This window comes from Mustela nigripes, chromosome 4 (assembly GCF_022355385.1).
Source record: "Mustela nigripes isolate SB6536 chromosome 4, MUSNIG.SB6536, whole genome shotgun sequence".
Lineage (NCBI taxonomy): Eukaryota > Metazoa > Chordata > Mammalia > Carnivora > Mustelidae > Mustela > Mustela nigripes.
In genome coordinates, this window is record NC_081560.1 from 18066557 (window position 1) to 18086678 (window position 20122).

Here is a 20122-nt window from a genome sequence, read left to right on the forward strand (position 1 = left end):
AAGCTATAGGAAAGTCATTCAAGTACAGGCTACAGTTTGTTCAATTAAAGGGAGGGAAAAAAAAATTTTTTTTTTCAGTTTTACTCTCACTCAGAACAAGCGAACTAGAGTGACTTTTCAAAATACCAGGCTAAATTTCTCAGTGTCCAAGAACAGTTTCTTGATACAGAGATGATACTGACCTAGAAACAGCCATTACCTGTTTGTTCGTGACTAAACTGCGATTGCCAGACTCTGAGACCTGGTTCCAGCCTTGTTTGTTTATTTTTCTCTGCGAGGTTCAGATTCCCAAAGAATTACTCTCATTCTGCATCCTGACCATGGAATATGCCTCTTAGTGATTCCACAGCCTGGATTTCCAGAAACTAGGATTCAGAGCACTTACTCCAAGTGGTACCCCGAACCAGTATTTTATCTGCATAGGGTTTCCTCAATGAATAACTGATTTGTGCTCTAACTGAGGTTTATTCCATTTGGAAGGGGTTAAAGGTTAAGAGTTCAATAGTTTTCACCAGTTTAGTACACACTGGTTCTTTCTTGCTAAGAAGGGGGAGAAACATTTCTCTTAAATAGGGTTTAAAAGGAAGAAAAGCCTTGTTATCTGGGTCATCTTTGGGAAGGAAAGAATTGTTTAAAATGGTGACCAGCAAAGACAATAGCTAGAAGACCAACCAGAAATCTCCATTATGCTCCGAGCAGTGTATGGACCCAATGAGTATCCATAAATGATGGATTGATTTCAAAAGAAGCATTTTGGGATTCTAGGTCTCAAGTGGCAGTAGAGGAATTGAGAGCAGGGAGATAACAGTATGATCTGCAATCATGACAACCCCCCCCTAATCAGATGGTAATGGGACTAGAATTTAAGAATGAATTGATTTGAATAGATGGAGAGGGAAAATGCACTGAGAGGTGGAACAACAGAGTGTGAGTAAAATTTTGGAGCTATGAATAAACATGAATATGTAGGGGCTAGTGAGAAGAACATCTTGATCAAAATGGGGAAGTGGTCACAAATTAGGTGAGATAGACCGTAGTACCTGCCTATCGGGGTCTTCAGGGGCCAAGGAAGTTAAATGGTATATGGCGGATGGTAGCAGCTGTCGGAATTTCTTGGTGGGGAGATATTTTTTTAGTACAAACTTCTCCAGTCGTCACAACAGGCTGGTTCTCATTGTGACTCTTGGCCAGCTTTTGACTTGGAGATAGTAATGACCATGGCAGATGAAAGAGCAGATGATTCATGTGTATTTTGACTCCTTTACAAATTTGATTTTAGTCTGAATCATAGAAGGAGTCTGTAACCTTTTCCCATGGTTTTTTTGTTGGCAGCAACTATTTGTTCCCATGGGAACATGTACCCTTACCTACTCAGACCTTCCTCTCATACTCTCAGCTCTGTTCACGTATATGTTTTCATCTTTTCTATGGAGCATGTTCACATAAAAGCTTAGAGCACAGTCTATTTTTCTTCTACAACTAAAAATTCCTCCTGGATGTTTTCAGATACATAAAACTCCAGGTATAGAGGCGCCTGGGTGGCTCAGTGGGGTAAAGCCTCTGCCTTCGGCTCAGGTCATGATCCTGGGGTCCTGGGATCGAGCCCCGCATTGGGCTCTCTCTCTGCTTGACGGAGAGCCTACTTCCCTTCCTCTCTCTCTGCCTGCCTCTCTGCCTACTTGTGATCTCTCTCTGTCAAATAAATAAATAACACCTTAAAAACAAACAAACAAACAAACAAACAAACAAACTCCAGGTATAACTCCAAACAAAACATGATGCAAGGAGACATTTGGGTAAACCAAATGATAACATTGCATTGCACACCAACTGCTGTAAACTCTTGAGCCTTCTGCAGTGGCCAGATGAAGGAAATGTGGCTCAGTGTGCTTCTTCAGTGGTTGATTCTAGAAAGTTTTTTTTTTTTTTAAGATTTTTTTTTTAATTTATTTGACAGAGAGAGATCACAAGTAGGCAGAGAGGCAGGCAGAGAGAGAAAGAGGGAAGCAGGCTCCCTGCTGAGCAGAGAGCCCGATGCGGGACTCGATCTCAGGATGCTGAGATCACGACCTGAGCCGAAGGCAGCGGCTTAATCCACTGAGCCACCCACGCACCCCAATTCTAGAAAGTTTTTGCTAAACTCTCCTTCCAAATATGAAGAACCTACCTCCCATGGGTTGAAGAAATTTGCCATCTGTAGGGTAACATTACCCTTTTTATCTGCAGGAGAGAAGTTTCCCTCTGATCATAATGGCAAAGCAGCCAAACTTACCTCCAAAATTCTGCGCTGAACTCTACCCTCATATAGGACATGTTAATTTCTATGTTGCTTTGTTCTTCTGCCAAATGCTAATGGTTTGATATCCAAAATAGATGAAGATAATTAACAGCAGTTGCATATTTTTGAGAAGCTTTGAATTTGGTTATTGCAGATTTTCTAAGATGTTGCTTTCCTTTTTCATACAGAAAGCATTTATTGAGCTGGCTTCTGGACCAAGTGCTGGTGATTCAGCTGTGAATAACACTTCCTCTGGAGTGTTTCAGGTAAGACAAAAATATAAAAAATAAGCTGTAATGAACTTTAATAAGTCCTTGAACAGAGGTACACAAATTCTATGGGAGCGTAGAGGAAAACAGAATTGATTCTGTGGTTCTAGGGAGGCCTTCCCAGAGCAGAAGGCATTTGGGCAGGTCCTCAAGGAGAGGCAGGAGCTCCCTAAGTGGAGTGAGAGCACTTAAAGTAGAGAACAGAATGACTAAAAGCTCTGATACATCCAAGTGCGGTGCAAGTTCTTATTTCTTTTCATTCCAGATGAGACAAATCACGAATCCAGGGAGAGACCCGTGTCAAGGAGGCTGCTCTCTCCAAGGGAAGACTTCTCTTCTCAGACCTGCTACAAACAGAAATTTCAGGACTGCAGAAGCAGGGTAGGACTTCCTGGGGAGCAAGATCCTTGCAAACACTTTCATGGAGATGAGACAGTGGACTCAGAGTCTGCAGGCTTTCCAGATTGTCAGGAAACGTGATTTCTGGAGGAGGAGCCATAGTCTTGTAAAGGGAAACTAAAGGAAACACCCCCAAGGTTTTAGGAAATGAAAGTGGATCCAGCCTCCTTCCCTAGTCCCGAGAATGCTTCATTATTATTTTCCTGACCTTGCACTTTGCACTTTATCAAAATATGAGTTCACTCTCTGCATCAGTTTCTTATAGCTGCCGTAACAAATCACCACATACCTGGTGGTTTAACACAATAGAAATCTGTCTTCTCTCAGTTCAGGAGGCCAGATGTCTGAAATCAAGGGGACAGCAGGGTTGGTTTCCTCTGGAGACGCTGGGGGACACTATTCTGTGGCTCTCTCCTCACTTCTGGTGGTTTCCAGCCATCCTTGGCTCATGTAGATGCTGCATGCCAGTATCGGTCTCCAAATTCACATTGTCCTCTGCCTCTCTATGTGTCTCCAATATTCCTCTCCCCTCTCTTGGAAGGATACCAGTCCTAGATCTGGGGCTACCCAAAACCCACGATGATCTCATCTCAAGCTCCTTAATTACATCTGCAAAGATCCTGTTTTCTTTCTTTCTCTCTCTCTCTCTCTTCTTTCTTTCTTTCTTTCAGATCCTGTCTTCAAACAAGGTCACATTCACAGTCTCCAGGAGTTAGAACTTGGATGTATTTTGGGGGAGGCATGATATTCAACCCCCTGTGCCCTCCCTTCCATTGCCCACATCTGGAGGCTTTATGCCATCGGTGTCTTCTGAGCACTGGTAAATGCGCTGTTTGACCTTCTTCGGAAACTAGACACTGGGACAGAAAGACACAGTATCTTAACTCTTCCTGGGCCAGGGGTAAAACGAAAGTCCCGAATATCCAGCTCCAGGTCTCAAGAGTTTTCTTAGTAGAATCTTTGACCAGAGGCTCATCAAAGACGTGAGCCTTACCTACAAAGTAGTTAAGACATTTTTATAGAAGAAGGTGGGGCTACTTCAAACACACCTTTCTCGCTTTTTACAATCCCTCTGGTCATACTATACTCAGCCTCTTGTAAACTGGAATAAATTATTCACAGCTCTCCCAGTTAAATGGATGCTGTGTTCGGACTTCTTCCTGGCTAGCAGCAGAGCTCACCAGAGTCAAGAAGCCCAGAGAGGAAGTCCAGCTCCCAGCATTTACCGAGGGTAACAAGGTTAAACTGTCCTCTGAGCTATTCCTAATGCTGAATGACTATTTCACACCTCTCTCCTCAATATTCAACTACTTCTCCTCAGTCCTCAAATGTTAGCAGATGTCCTTGCTTCTGTGAAAAATACTGTGATTCAGAAATGAATTTCCACACACTCCACCACCTATCCACATCTACGGCCCTACCCTCTGCCTTTCAAAACTCTGCTACCGTCGATGAGTATCTGTGCTCCTAAGAGAGCTATGTTTAGCTGTGTCCAGATTCCATTCCCTCTTGTGTACCAAGGATATCACTTCTATGACTTTCTGTCTCTTTCCTTCATTATCAGCTTTTCCCTCTTGCCTGGATTAGTCTTATCAACAAACAAACATGCTGGAATATTTCCCATCTTAAACATGCACGTACATGTACACACACACACACACACACACACACAGACACACACACACCCCTCTCTTTTGGTTCTCACATCCCCCTCTGGCTAGCATACAACTTCTCTACTCCAAACTCTGTTTAAAAAGTTGTCTATACAGGCTATCTCTGATTTCTCTTTTCTGATGAACTCACTCCCAATCTTGAACCCCAGCTACAAAATTGATCCCCTCAAGGTCTTCATTGACCTCCAAGTTGCTAAATCCAATGGCCCTTCCTCAGTCCTCACTTCCATGAGCTTTCTTGTAGCATTTGATAATTAATCTCTTCCAGCTGCTAGGAGTACTTTCTGAACTTGGCTTTTGGGTCTCCACTCTCTCTTTTTCACAGGCCTCTCCTCAGTCTCCTTTGTTGGTTCCTTCTCGTTTTCTTGACCTCTGAATGATGGAACACTATAGAGCTTCAGTGACCAGACGCCTTCTCTCTCTAATCTCACCCAGTCTTGGGGAGATGTTAGATCGTCTCATGCTGTTGGGGGGCGGGGTCCCACCTTTATCCTTCAAGACCTCTGCACACTGAGGGCTGCTTACTGGGAACCTCACTTCTGCCCTTCTTCCCTGGGGCCTTTTATTGTCCGTGGAATACTGGACAGTACTGGAAGTACTGGACTGTCCTGTGGAGAACCTGGACATGCTGGAGAGTTCATGTTCCTCAGAACAAGCCCACAATCAAAGATAGATGGCAATCTGGTGGATAAACAACTTAGCTTTCTGATCCCCCAGGATACCTTGAGGCCTATTCTACACTCTTTCCCAGAATTCCACAATGGGGATGAATTTCAATTGCCGACGAGGATAACTTACTTCATAATGCACCTATTATTGACTTCCTTCCTCTTCTGGTCTCACTTCTTCTCTTCTGGGCAATAATTCCTGGACTTGCCTCCCAGATAAACTGGTTGAACTCAAATTCTTGTGTTTTTTTTTCCACTTTCTTTTTTTTTAATTTTTAATTTAAAAAAATTTTTTTTCAGTGTACAAGAATTCATTGTTTATGCACCACACCCAGTGCTCCATGCAATACATGCCCTCCATAATACCCACCACCAGGCTCCCCCAACTTCCCACCCCCTGGTCCTTCAAAACCCTCAGATTGTTTTTCAGAGTTCATAGTCTCTCGTGGTTCATCTCCCGCTCCAATTTCCCTCAACTCCCTTCTCCTCTCCATCTCCCCATGTCCTCCGTGTTATTTCTTATGCTCCACAAATAAGTGAAACCATATGAAGATTGACTCTTTCTGCTTCACTTATTTCACTCAGCATAATCTCTTCCAGTCCCATCCATGTTGATACAAAAGTTGGGTATTCATCCGTTCTGATGGAGGCACAATACTCCGTAGTGTATATGGGCCACATCTTCCTTATCCATTCGTCCGTTGAAGGGCATCTTGGCTCTTTCCACAGTTTGGCAACCGTGGCCATTGCTGCTATGAACATTGGGGTACAGATGGCCCTTCTTTTCACTACATTTGTATCTTTGGGGTAAATACCCAGTATGCACTCAAATTCTTACCAGAGTCTGCTTCTAGAGGAACCCAAATGAAGACAAATACTATTTTCATGCCAGTAATTCCCACATTTATATCATTCACCCCAACCTCCCCCAAATTCCGGAAACATATATCCAATGGCCTTTCCTCACAGCTCTATATGGAGATCCAGTCTCCATTTCAAACTTCATGTTACCACTGGTGAACTCCCGATTTTCCCTCCAAACAGCACTTCTCCAGTTGAAGTCATTTTTGACTTCACTCTTTTCTTTCACACCCACATATCACCCAACAACATAAAAATCTGTTGGTTTTACACTCAACAGATATACAAAATCCTACCTCTCCTCATCTATCTCTTGGGCCCTCACTCAAGCTACGTTGCAGAGATTATTAAGATAACTTCCCAACTGTTCTCTCTCTTCATCTCTTGCTCCATTAAAGTATATTTTCCTCACAGCAGCCACAAGGATCCTTCAAAGCCATAGTCACCTCATGTTACTCCTTTGCTCAAAACTCATCAATGATTTCATCTCAGAGGCAAAAGGGAAGTCCATAGCATGGCAAATAAAGTATCATCTGGTCTGCTGCCTGTCTTAACTTTTGATCTCTTCTCCCACCATTCTCTTGCTCATTCTTCCATTGTAGGATCATTAGCAATATGTTCTTCTTAATATACTAAGAGTGTTACCACCTAGGATCTTTGCACTTCCTCCTGCAACCTAGAATATTCTTTGGGTTTGTTTTGTTTTGTTTAGAACATTCTTATTCCAGATATCTACATGATTTGCCTCTTCATACTTCAAAGTCCTTACTGAAATGTCGTCTTATTTAGAAGGACTTTGTTGGGCATGAACCTGCATGTTCTCTGATCATTCCCTTGCCCAACTTTGTTTTCTTCTACAGGCTGCTTTCCTCAGACTCCTACATCAGCTGGCTTCTGGTTGGGTTCAGTCAGTGGGAGTGCCAAGAAAAGACTGGAGAGTGGGAGGGTGGAAGGGGAGGCGGGGTATTTTGTCCTATCTCAGGCTGCATCTCCAGGCGGCAGTGAATTTGCCCCATGGCTCTAGTCCCTCTTGAAATAGCTCCCAGGCAACTCTAGCCTTTGAGATCTGATAATGCCATATATTTCCTTTGTTCCTTCAGCCTAGGAATGCTAGTGGCTTCCAGCCATTGCTGATTTCCAGATTTCTCTAATGTTAATTATTTGGCTTCTCAGGTCTTCCAGTACCCAAGTCTTTCCAATAAATTCCTCTCTTTTTATTCTTCAGACCTATTTCTGTTGTATTCACTGGATTCTGACTGGACAACTTATATCAGTTTCAGTCCCAGAAGGAAATTTGTAATTTGAGGAGAGCTTAATAAAAGGACTGTTTACATAAGTGTTGGTTTGGTTTTGGAAAAACAACAAGGGATGGTATAGTCACTCTGGGCCAGTAACAGCTGGGTGCCATTACTCACAACTTGCAGGCTTAAGGGGGCAAGTCAGGGCTTCTCAACCTCAGCACTATCAACATTTTTGGCCAGATAATTCTATGTGATTGGGGGAGGGTTATCCTGCACATTTTAAGGATGCATAGCATCATCTCTGTCCTCTGCCCACTAGATGCCAGTAGCATTCCCCTCAATGAGACAACCCAAATTGCCTCCACACATCCACAAATGTCCCTTGGAGTAAAGAATCACCCCAATTCTTGCCACTAGGGAAGGACGGTTCCTAGAATCCCAAGAGAGTCAAGTGTGGTGAGATGGCCATCCAATTAGACAAACCTTCAGTAGAAAGACATAGCCATACCATTGTAATACAGTAAGAAAGGAGTCAGAAGAAGAAATACCCCAAATCTACTCTCTTCTTTCCCTCTGATCTCTTGCCAATGCTCCCACTAGCCGAATCCAAGTGAAAGCCAAGTGTAAAAGAGCATACTGTGTAGTCCATACACGTTAGCCTCCTATGACAGATAATGGAGGGGGAGAAGGGTGGGGAACAGATCTAGGGAAGCAAATGGAAGGTACCTAGCATACTACCCCATGTGATAACATTCCTGCCTCCTGGTAAACACCCCCTGCATCCTGCCCTTCTCCAAAGTGTTTTCCGTAACACTTACCACCATTTGACATGCTATATATGTCCTTATTTGTTCTCTGCCTCATGCTCAGAGCCTGGTGCATTGTAGATGTTCAGAAATATTTGTCAAAGGAATGAATGATGAAATCCAACAGGAGAGAATATACTGGATTTGCAGTAAAATCTTACTCTGGAAGCAAAGTACAAATCACAGGGCTAAAAGAAAATATTTTACTTTCAGAATGGTTCTTCATAGCAAGTTTATCAGTCACTTTTCCAAAGAAACAGAAATAACAGGATGTATGTGTATAAAGAGAGATTTATTTTAAGGAATTGGCTTACATGATTGTGGAGGCTTGGCAAGTCAAAAATCTGATGGAGTGGGGACTCAGCGAAGAGGTATAGTTTGAGTTCTTGCTGGGGCTAGTCTTTCCCTATAAGGGCTTCAGCTGATTGAATGAGACCCATCCACTTTGTGAAGGGTTGTATGCTTTACTCATAGTCTGCTAATTTAAATGTTTATCATATCCAGGGCGCCTGGGTGCTCAGTGGGTTAAAGCCTCGCTTTCGGCTCAGGTCATGATCTCAGGGTCCTGGGATCGAGCCCCCCCCCAATCTGGTCTCTCTGCTCAGTGGGGAGCCTGCTCCCCCCCCCCGCCTGCTGCTCTGCCTACTTGTGATCTTTCTCTCTGTCAAATATATAATAAAATCTTTAAAAAATAAATAAATAAATGTTAATCATATCCAAAAAATAGTTTCACAGAAACCTCTAGGATAATGTTTGACTAAATATTTGGGCACTGTGGCCCAGCTGAATTGATACATAAAATTAACCATCACAGCAAGATTATAGTATATTAAATTACATTTGTAATTTGTATTAGGGATTTGTTAGGGATTTGTATTAGGGATTTATAGTCTAAAGAAGGTAGGCTGGGATCTGCAATCCTAACCCTTTTTAATAAAGTGAAAAAGATTAATACAGTGAACTGCAACTGTTAACTTAATTATGAAGACAGGTTTATCCTTAGCCAATCCTATCCCACATTTTTAGCATTTATTTGATAAAAGACTTCAAAGCCAAATGTATCTAATGATAAAATCAGAATCCAAAAACAATTTGTCTAGATGGCATGATAAATATCAAGAAAAAGAGGTTTAGTAAGGATTCCAATAAGGTCCTAAATTAGGGTGGGATATGGATTCCTCATATTATAGACATTCTGAATTTAACAAGTTTCTGAAGTATGATTTAAAGTAGCATATAATTACAAATATATGGAAATCAAACAACACACTCTTAAACAACCAATGGGTTAACTAAGGAATTGCAACAGAAATTAGTAAATACTTTGGGATGAGTGAAAGTGAAAACACAGCATACTAAAACCAGTGGGATGCAGAGAAGGCAGTGATCAGAGGGAAATTTATAGCAGTAAAGAGTTACATTAAAAAGGAAGAAAGTGGTTGCATGGGTGGCTCAGTCAGCTAAGCACTGACTCTTGGTTTCAGCTCAGGTCATGATCTCCGGGTCATGAGACTGAGCCCTGCCTTGGGCTCTGTACTCATCATGGAGTCTGCTTGAGATTCCCTCTCCCTCCCCCTCTGACCCTCACCCTGTTCATCAGTGCTCTCTCTCTCTCTAAAATAAATGAATAAATAAATAAATAAGGTCTCAAACCAATGACCCAACTTTATGCCTTAGAAAAAGGCAAGCAAACTTAACTCAAAGCTAGCAAAAGGAAAGGACTAATAAAGATTAGAGCAATAATAAATGAAACAGACAATAAAAAACTGTAAAGAAGACCAGTGAAGATAAAAGTTGTTCCTTGAGGGACTCCTGGTTGGCTCAATCAGTTAAGCTTTGACTCCTTTGACTCTCAAAGCTTAACTCCTGATTTCGGCTTGGGTCAGGATCTCAGGGTTGTGAGATTGAGCCCTGAGTGCAGCTCTGAGCTCAGCAGGGAGTCTGCTTCGGATTCTCTCTCTTCTCTGCCTCAGCTCCTCCCCTACTTGTGTGAGCCCTCTCTCAGTCTTTCAAATAAATAAAGATCTAGGACAGGAGAGTTAATGTGCCAAAGGCTAGAATCTAGGAGAAACGAACCCAGTGGGATGGAATTTAACTCACATGAGAGGTCCTTTACTTAGGTCTATAAAAACGAACAACTGTCCAAGACCTGGGTGGGGCTGAGATGGCTGAATAGCATCACCCAGGGAAAAAGAAAAGACTCTGGTTTCTGTTGGCTGGAAGCTAAATATGAGTCAACAGCAAGTCATTGCTTCCTAACAAAACAACAAAAAAACAAAACCCAAAGGAAATCTTAACCTAGAAAAACAGAATTTTAGTATTTGGGCCAAGGTAAAGGAATACTTTTATTTTTCCTTCCCTTGTCAGCCTGTACCTGGGAAACAGAATACTCTGCCTGGTATCATATTGTCAAGGGGCAGCATCAAAGCACAGGCGTCCAGAAGAAGGGGCTGGGATGGTGCAAGCCCAAAATAATCTCCTATGAAAAATGTCTGCAGGAATGGGGAGTATAACTGATGAGGGATGTAATATGTTTTCAACTGCCTGGGCGGGGGACAGAGGTTCAAGATGTGTTTCTAGCACTTTAGGAGTGTTCTAAGAACGCTCTTCCCTTTGAAGATCAAGTGAGGGGAAAGCATAAGCTTGTTCACGTAAATACAGAATACTGATATTGGACTCCAGTGTCCACCTTGAAAACGAAGTGAAAGCGATCAACTTCAGAGGGAAAAGGCCCTTTGCTCATCGGGTCCAACACAGTTGTACACCATTCTCTTTCTGTATTCAGACCAGGACCAGACTAGAGCGAGGCAGTACCTGGGCTTCAAGGAAAGAGGGATTCACTGGAGGGGTTCTTCTTCTACTTCAGCTACTTCTGGCTGGTAGGCAGAATGAGAACTCCAGAGCTCTCCCTATTCTCTGGATCACTGCCATGGAGCAGTCTGGGGTAGCTGGCCCCAGTCACTGCTCTGACTCGGCACGTCCCGGCCCTTGAGCTCCTTAGCAGAGTCTTAGTCTCACCTACTCTATCTTCAGGTATAGTTTACAAACAAGGACCTGAAGATCCCAAGTAATGATTTGAAAAATACTAAGGAGAATACTAGAATTCCAATTAGGCACTCCTGTGCCTCCCTCTGACATAGAAATAGTGCTCCCTGGAGCCCAGTACTTTCAGCATAGAAATGAAACGTGTTTTTCAATCTTTGTTTTCTATGATGTCTCCACATGGGTTCTTTGTTTCATCTAAATTGAATTTCTCATCCCTGGGATCACTCTGCCATGCCTTTTCCTATTGTTCTCTCTCCCTGGAAGGATTTCTTTCCCTATGCCTTTCAAAATCATACTCAGGACTTCAGACTCCTTTTAAATATCAGCTCCTTCATGAAAGTTTCTTTGATCTGCAACCACTGCACTATGGGTGAGAAGTCACCATCATTGAGCTCAATTGCAAATAACTAAGACTTTTTTAGGGCACCTATGGTGCTACTTCCCAGTCTCTGAGACCAGTTCACATTATTATGGCATGCAGATTTTACTTATTTTGTTCCCTATGATTTTTTTCATTTTTTTATTGATTTTTTAAAAGATTTTCTTATTTATTTGAGAGAGATAGAGAGCATAGAGGGTGAGTGAGAGGAAAAAGCAGACTCCCGCTGAGCAGGGAGCCCAACGTGGGGCTTGATCCCAGTATCCTGAGATCATGACCTGAGCCAAAGGCAGGTGCTTAACTGACTGAGCCACCCAGGTGCACCAAAATATCTCTTCAGTAAGGGTTGTAAAAAATGATTAACTATAGTGAATGAGATAGAGATTCTGGAAATTCCTTGGCTGAGAAAAGTGTGAAAGGCTCAGGGAGGTGGGCGTGTTAGAAGTGACTTACCGTGTGACACCATGAAATCAGAAGATGACAGTGCTTCTCTCAGGAAAACCCAGAGGACACTCTTCACTCAGCTAGAAAGGAATGCTTTGGAAGGGAGACACCATCATCTTGACAAACTCAATATTGTCTGTTTCTGTAGGCCAGGGTTGACAGACAGTAAGAGATATGCAGGGAAAATGGGCTCCCTGGTTTGAAAGGGGGATGATAGGGTTCTGGAATAGCAGAAGCTAGCCAATAGCACAAAACTGTCAGAGTGAAGGCAGGATTGGTGGAATTAATCAGCTGTGTTAATTGCCGTAATAAGCCAGGCAGATGCAATTACCCTAATGGGCAACAGTGACAGCCTGGAAGAGCCGACCCTCGGGAATTTGTGGCAAAAACCAATAAGCCGTGGTAACCTAGGAGCAGTATGTAGGCAGACAGTGAGGGTATTGCTTGATTTCTATATCCCCCCAAAAACTTGTCAGTTGTTCCCCTCAATGGAAAGTCATGGTCTCCTGTCTAGCTTCAAAAGTTCAGACAGTTTTCAGTCTCAGCATCCATTGTCCCCTTGAGGAAGGGCTCTGAAGCACCATAGCAAGTGGTTACAGTACAGAAGGATTAAAAATCCTTCCTCCAAGGAGTCTACAGACATTCACCCAATTAAAAACACAATTGGGAAAGTGAATACTCAGGTTATTTTGAGGCTATGGATAGGCTGACATGGAGCCAAGTGGCCCCAAATAGCATCATCATCCTTACTCAAGAGGGATGTTTAGAGGCCAAGTGATAGATGGAGTCCAAGCCCAAGTCAGAGGGCCATAGTATTCTTAGTAAATGGAAGATGGTCACATTGGTTCTCTGTGGAGTTAAGTCTTCATGGTAGGAAAGGCTAAGTGGAAATCCCTAAAAGTCCTCCCTGATCCCTATCCCTAGGCAAAGGTAGTAAGTTGAAAACAACAGAGAATCCTGCAGTGATTTATGTCACCCTCAGCTACTCAAAGGGTGCAGAAGGGATGCTCTTCATGATGACCATTCAATTAATCGGTCTGGTCCTTGCTGAAAATATGTAGCTCATGGACAGATGGACCTTGGTTATCTCGACATTCTGGTTACTGGTCTACCACACTGATGACACCATGCCAAGTAGGGCCTGGTAGCAGAACGTGGCTAGAACTTTGAACGTCTAAGGAAGAGATGATGAGAAATAAACCCTAAAATGATTCAGGAACCTGACACATCTGTGGAATTTTTTAGAGGTACGGCAATCTAGACTAGGGGTCAGCAAACTATGGCCTGTGGGTCTAGTCTGGCCCACTGCCTGTTTTTATATGTTCTGCAAATTAAGAAAGGTTTTACATTTTTAAATGGTTGAAAAAATCAAAAGAAGAATTGTATTTTGTGACATGTGAAAAATACTTGAAATTAAAGATTAGTGTCTATTTTGTTGTTGTTGTTTTATTACAAGACAGCCACACTCATCCGTTTATGTATTATCTGTGGCCACATTCAAGTGTTAACAATAGAGAAGTTGCCACAGAGAATGCATGTGGAACTCTCACACTTTCTACTGCTGCTCAGGGTGTCATAACTCACTCAAAACAATGTCAAGAGTGTTAAGCGTATTGTTGTACCATAATGTTTAATCTACTTTAATTTAATTTTACCTTATTTTTTAGTACCAATGCATATCCTTCATGTCAAAACAAGAAAAGTGGACTCTAAATGTTGTACTTTCTAGTCACTGTGAAGTGTGGTTTATTTTTTATTGAATTATATTCATTATGTAATGACACAATAACTGTGCTCAAACAACACAATATATGTCCGCATTACCAGAGTAAGCAGCCATTACAATATTCCCAGTTCACAGAAAAGTAATAGTCAATAATATTATGAAATTTAAAATGGCATATCTTATTATAGCAGGACTTCTTCCCAAGAATTAAAAATGGAAATGAGACTGCAATCCAATGTTTCACGTGGCCCATTTCATAGCAAGCAAGGAAAGCCATTGACCATGAGTAAATGAATTAAATGGTGTTAGGCTGCAGAAGCTGAAAAAATGTGTCCAGAGAAAATAAACTTGTTTAAGACAACAAGTCTTTTGGTAAGAACAGTAGATCCAAGTACTGAAGACATCGAGAACAACATCAACAGTTAAAAGAAACAAATGAACAAAACCCCAAAACATCAAGGCGAATCATTCTGAGTATTTTTCTTGTATCTTGATGAGTTACCAGATGCCACTGATAGTGTTCAGTTACTATTGTTTATTGAAATGTGAATGCCACGTCTAAAGTGACTGGAGACTTGGCTCCTGTGAATAGTCTGTGTAGAACAGGGACAAGTTGAGAAAATCCAACCTGAGGTGGAATCTGCTAAGATGTTCTAACAACGTCTAGTGCTAAGAACCTCTGTGGCACAGAAAAAGGGCTTAATTGGACAAATTTTCACAAAACTTGTGGGGAAAAATGCTAAAGCCCGTGATTATTTATTGTCTTCTTAATCAGCAGATGCTTTGCCGAAAATATTTGAATCTTCGTGTTATTGAACCCGGAGTGTCAAAAATGACTACTCTGGTGGACTTACGCTTATCTTCAGTCTATGCGTTTTTGTCAGAAATAGAAGCAAAATATCTATGCATTTTGTCAGAAATAGAAGCGGAATATTCTGACCTGGTGGCTTAGAGGTAAAGTTTAATTGTGGTTCTTTTTTTTTTCTTTTTTTCCTTTTTGTTTTTTTAGCTAAAGACAGAAATTGAGGTTTTTTTCTGAGAAAGAGCTACCTTCAACCACTACTATTTAACACTGAGTGAAACATGGAAATTTTTTGCTAATTTTTAAATGTGTTGTGGTATTAAGAATTCTTATCTTTTAGAGATATATACTAATGTGTTTATAGATGAGAGGGACTGCTGATAGTATTTGCTTCAAAATAATCAGGGGGAGGTACAGAGAGCAAGGGGGACCAGATGAAATAATATTGGTCATGAAATGATGAAGGCTGAGTGATCTGTACATTATATTCAAGATACTATTCTCCCTAATTTTGTAAATGTTTGAAATTTTTCCATAGTTAAGAAGTTAGAGAAAAGAAATGATCTCTGTTACTACAACTGACGAAGAAGCCACCTGGTAGATATAGTGGCTTGCAAAGATGTCATAAGAATCAAAGGTAACCAGAGTTCATTCATCAAGGTATTCAAAGCACTGACAGTATTTAGCCCTTCAGGCACTGGGCTCCCAGAGACCCACTGCAAGCTGGGGCTCTAGAGCTCATGAGCCCCATGGGAGAATCAGAGGGTCAGCAGGAATGAGTCAAGCATAGCATTTGGGTGAGCTCTCAGTTGGGAGAAATGTAGACTCCACTTGGTAAGGAATGAAAAGAATGTCTAGAAATCCCTCTTTAGGGAGTGGAGAAGGGCAGCCCTCTGGGTTAGCCAAAGTCCCTGCCAACCCAGGACAGTGTGACTAAAAGCCAGATTCCCTAGTAAGCAGACATGCAGGATTTCCAGACTTCCTTGGACAAACATGGAAAAGTGGAGTAATTAACTTTCAAGAACTTTTACAAACCCAGAAGGGAGGGAAAGCTGATGGAGTTGGGAGGCTCAGAAACTTGCCCGAGATCAAAGCAAGCCAAGTTGCCTGAAGCAAGGGCTCTTCTTCTTTCACAGGCCACACGTTCCTTTAAGGGCTAAATTAAAAAGAGAGAGAGAAAATAAACGAGTGTTCACAAAGTATATTTTTGCATTTGATTTCAGGGGCTCCCCAAAACCTGGGATCCATGAACTCCAGATTAAGAATCCCTTGAGGAAAATCTTGTTTACAGCAAGTTTACAGTGGAGAACAGATGTCAGGGAAAGTAAGAAGAGAATTGCTGAACATAGTATATCCACTTCAGGCCATGAGCGCACAGCAACACCCAGGATGTTTTCCTGCCCTAGGAAGATATACATGAAGCTGGAAAGTACCAGGTATGGGGACCTCTGTCTAGTGGAGATATGTTGGTACAGCCACTGGAAGGTTGAAAATAGCCGCTTGGCTCCAGAAAGCCAAATATTTGAAAGGATATCATATCTAAAAGGATAGGCCAACCAGTTCACAGTCAAAACCCCTTCCATCATCTGCGATCACCATTAGCAGTGTTTCAATGTTCAAATCCATTCCAACAACATTTTATAAACAATGTGTCTGGAAGTGTGGGAGATGAAAAATGTCACTTAGACACGGACTCTGACACAGGGATGGTCATCTCTGAGTGGAGAATACAAATGGCCCTTGCAACAACCTGGCCCTCAATTCTTTGACCTTCAACTTAAATGTCTTTCTTCAGGACTCTTTCAGTTGCACACAACCTTAGCCACTCCTTTGGTATTATCCTCACATGATATTCCTTCATCATCAAGATTTCAAACTCTAAAATTCTCTGAGACCACAAACTCTCATTCTTCTGTCATTCTCATACCAATTAATTTTTTTTTTTTTCTTTACTCTCAGCATGAACTCCAGACTCCTTGAATATTCATATCCAAGCATTCAACTGCCTTGATTTCACTTGCCTCTTTCCTAGCCTGGATACCCTGGACACGCGAAGTGACCCAGGACCACTAGGTGGCAGCAGAGTCTCAACTAAACTGTCCACCAGGGTGGGCACGAAGATCATTGGTATTAATAACAGGAGCCTCGAGTTTGAAGGGGCAGGGCAAAAATGGAATTAAACAAAAGATAGAGAATACAAGGAGATCAGTCAGCTGGGGAAAGGTCTTGAGCCCCCACATAAGTGTAAACCAGAGAAATGGCTTGGTCTTAGCAATGGGAGGTGGCAGTCACTCCCAAGTTCATTGACTAAGCATTCCATACCTAGCCATGTGGATAGTCTTCCCTTGCTTTGAAATATTCACTGCCCAGCTTCCTTTTTAAAAAAAAAAAAAAAATTGTTATTTATTTATTTGTTTGACAGAGAGTGAGAGAGAGCTTGCACAAGCATGGGGAGTGGCAGGGAGAGGGAGAAGCACGCTGAATAGAGACCAACGTGGGGCTCCATCCATCCCAGACCCTGGGATCATGACCTGAGCCAAAGGCAGATGCCCAACCGACTGAGCCACCCAGGCACCACCTCCTGCTTATCTGAAGTACTTTCTATTTAAGGCTTAATTACTTGATGGCAGTAAGCCTCCTGGAATCCTTTGCTCTTAACTGCCTTGTCAGTCCCCAGTGACAAAGTCAGCTCCCTTGTCTCTCTCCTTCTGGGCAGCCAGGTGCTCCTACAGAATGTTGGAAGGGTCTACACATGACTCAACTCTCCGTCCATAATATGTAACCTTCAGTGGGGACCTCAAGGCTGGTCACCGTTCTTCTTTACGTCCTTAGTTAACCTCTTGGGGGGCATTGCTCATGGAAACAATTCTAACCCTGCTTCACTCCCTCAGGCTCCCTGGCCACATTTCAGCTCCCCGATCTCACATCCTCCTTTATCTGAAGGACTGAGACCATCCATCCCGTCCTTCCCCCACAGTCCTCCTCCACTGTAGCCAGAGCACAGGACCCACAGAGGCTTCCATGGGACCTTTCTAGAGGTGGCTCAGGAAGATGTCAGAAATGCCACCCTCTTCCATGCAGAGTAATAAAAGGATATCCTGCATCTCATCTCAGAATCAATGTGCTTCTCTGAAAGATACTTTACTGTCTCGGTCATCTCAGGCTGCCACAACAGAACACGACAGCCTGGCTGGCTTAAATATCAGCATTTATATCTCACAGTTCTGGGGCCTGGGAGGTTCCAGATCAAGGTGCCAGCCAATTTGGTCACTGGGGAGCATGTGCCTGGCTTGCAGAGAACCACCTTCTCTTACACCTTTACAAGGGTCTTTTCCTCAGGCATGCACCTCTCTCTTCCTCTTCTCATCAGGCTGCTGATCCCATCAGGAGGACCTAACCCTGTGAACTACCCCAAGACCCGTCTCCAAACACCCTCACACATGAATTTGGGAGTGCACAAATATTGAGCCCAGTACAGTTATAAATGTTGATGACTGAAGTCTTTCCTAACTCACAGGAGGAAGCCCCGGGTGGCAAGTTGGACAATTCTCATCTGCAAAGATAATGATTGCAAATGCTTTACTAAAAAATTAACACACAGACATAAAATAGATTCTCTTCTGGTAAATTTCAATTGGGCTTGTTTCCTCTTCAATGATTTCTGATTCATTTATTCAATCATTGAGTTAATAAATACTTACTGACTTGAGCCGAGACTCCTAACCACTGCTTCTGGCCAAATGCAGAAATGTGTTGATGCAGCACTTTTGCGGCAGATAAAGAGTATTTTTTTTTTTTTTTTTTATTTTTATTTTATTTATTTGTCATAGAGAGAGAAGCGAGAGCAAGCACAGGCAGACAGAGTGGCAGGCAGAGGCAGAGGGAGAAGCAGGCTCCCTGCCAAGCAAGGAGCCCGATGTGGGACTCGATCCCAGGACGCTGGGATCATGACCTGAGCCGAAGGCAGCTGCTTAACCAACTGAGCCACCCAGGCGTCCCTTTTTTTTTTTTTTTTTTTTTTTTTTTTTTTTTTTTTTTATTTTTAGCGGCAGATAAAGAGTATTTTAAAAGAAGAATCATTCATCCAGAATCTGTCAGAATCACCCTCCAGCACTATGGGAAGAGAGGTATGTCAGTGTGTCAGCTGTGAGCTCAGATGAAACAATAAAGTGCCTTGGGATGAACTTTTTTATTATCATTACTCCTGATATTCAAGTAGCTTTCAAAGGCTTTTGATCTAATGAAAAGATAACGTGTGGACGGAGACATGTTCTAGTCCGCTTGACGGGCACATCTTGTAGAACAGTGATGTCAACGAGAATTCCATCATTTTTATCAGTTTGTTATGAACTAGATTATTCAGGATCATTGCCGCCCCACCCCCATCACTCCTGAGTGAACTAACAAGAATGAATTTTAAAATCTACACTGCCATAGACTTGACCTTGGCCTCAGAATGATCTCACCAGTTTGCTGACTGGCATCCTCTGAAGTTCAGCCTGATCCTCCTCCTCCTGAAGCTTCCACTCTTAACTTAAAGTCATGTCCATGGGCGCCTGGGTGGCTCAGTGGGTTAAGCCGCTGTCTTTGGCTCAGGTCATGATCTCAGGGTCCTGGGATCGAGTCCCGCATCGGGCTCTCTGCTCAGCAGGGAGCCTGCTTCCCTTCCTCTCTCTCTGCCTGCCTCTGCCTACTTGTGGTCTCTCTCTGTCAAACAAACAAATAAATAAATAAATAACTTAATAAAAAAATAAAAAATAAAGTCATGTCCATGTTAAACTGTATTCAGTGGGTTGAATTAATGCACTGCTTTAATATTAATAAATTAATTTATGGGATTATAAATTGAATTATTTAAATGAATGTAATCATTTTAAATCGTATCAATGGATAAAGGATGTTTACCACAAACAGGTGGGTATAATAACATGGGAACAGAACAGCTATATCAAATATTTAGCAGGTTTGCATGAGGAAAAGGATAAGACCTGTCCTGTGTGGTTAAAGCATATGAATTGAGTACAACAGGTGGAAGATGTAGGAAAGCGCATTTCAGTTTAGCATAACAACCTCTCTAAACACAAGATTTCTCTAGATACTCATGGGGAAAAGGGAATTCCTGGTCATGAGAGGTGGTTGGGAATTTGCCAGCCTCTGGTGTTGAAGACCTGGAAGACTTTCAATGCCCCCTGAGGCCCCGCGGACCCCGATAGTCTATGATCCCCGAAGTCAGCCCTGTCATTTCTGCCGCAGCCGGGGGTGCACAGCTGTATGAAAGCCTTGAGGCCTGCTCGGCTGCCAGCCCTCACTCAGCTTCTCCACCGAAGCAGGACGTGGCCCCAGGGACACACCTACATGGTTGTCAGAGATTAGAGAGCTTGTAGCTGTGAGGGTGCGGCTTTTCTTCTAGTAGCTTCACAATGGAGGATGTTGCAAGGCTGATCATTATGATAAAGCAGGTGTTTAAAATTCTTGTTTGGACTCTTGGCTCCCAGCTTCCAGGTAGAACTGAATTAAGTTATAAGGTGTCA

General features: G+C 42.5%; 1 long non-coding RNA gene across 3 annotated transcripts in view; it reads left to right on the forward strand.

Annotated features, from left to right (window-relative positions):
* Positions 1–20122, forward strand: part of LOC132014917 (uncharacterized) — a 59483-nt gene that overhangs the window by 25502 nt on the left and 13859 nt on the right. The window contains exons 3-6 of one of the 3 annotated variants that reach the window (XR_009403487.1): positions 2467–2544; positions 2813–2928; positions 15815–16027; positions 16551–16637. This is a non-coding gene — a long non-coding RNA (uncharacterized LOC132014917). Of the gene's footprint in view, positions 1–2466; positions 2545–2812; positions 2929–7373; positions 7485–15814; positions 16028–16550; positions 16638–20122 lie in introns of those variants that run through there. The other 2 variants (XR_009403488.1, XR_009403489.1) reach the window with 2 other exon arrangements.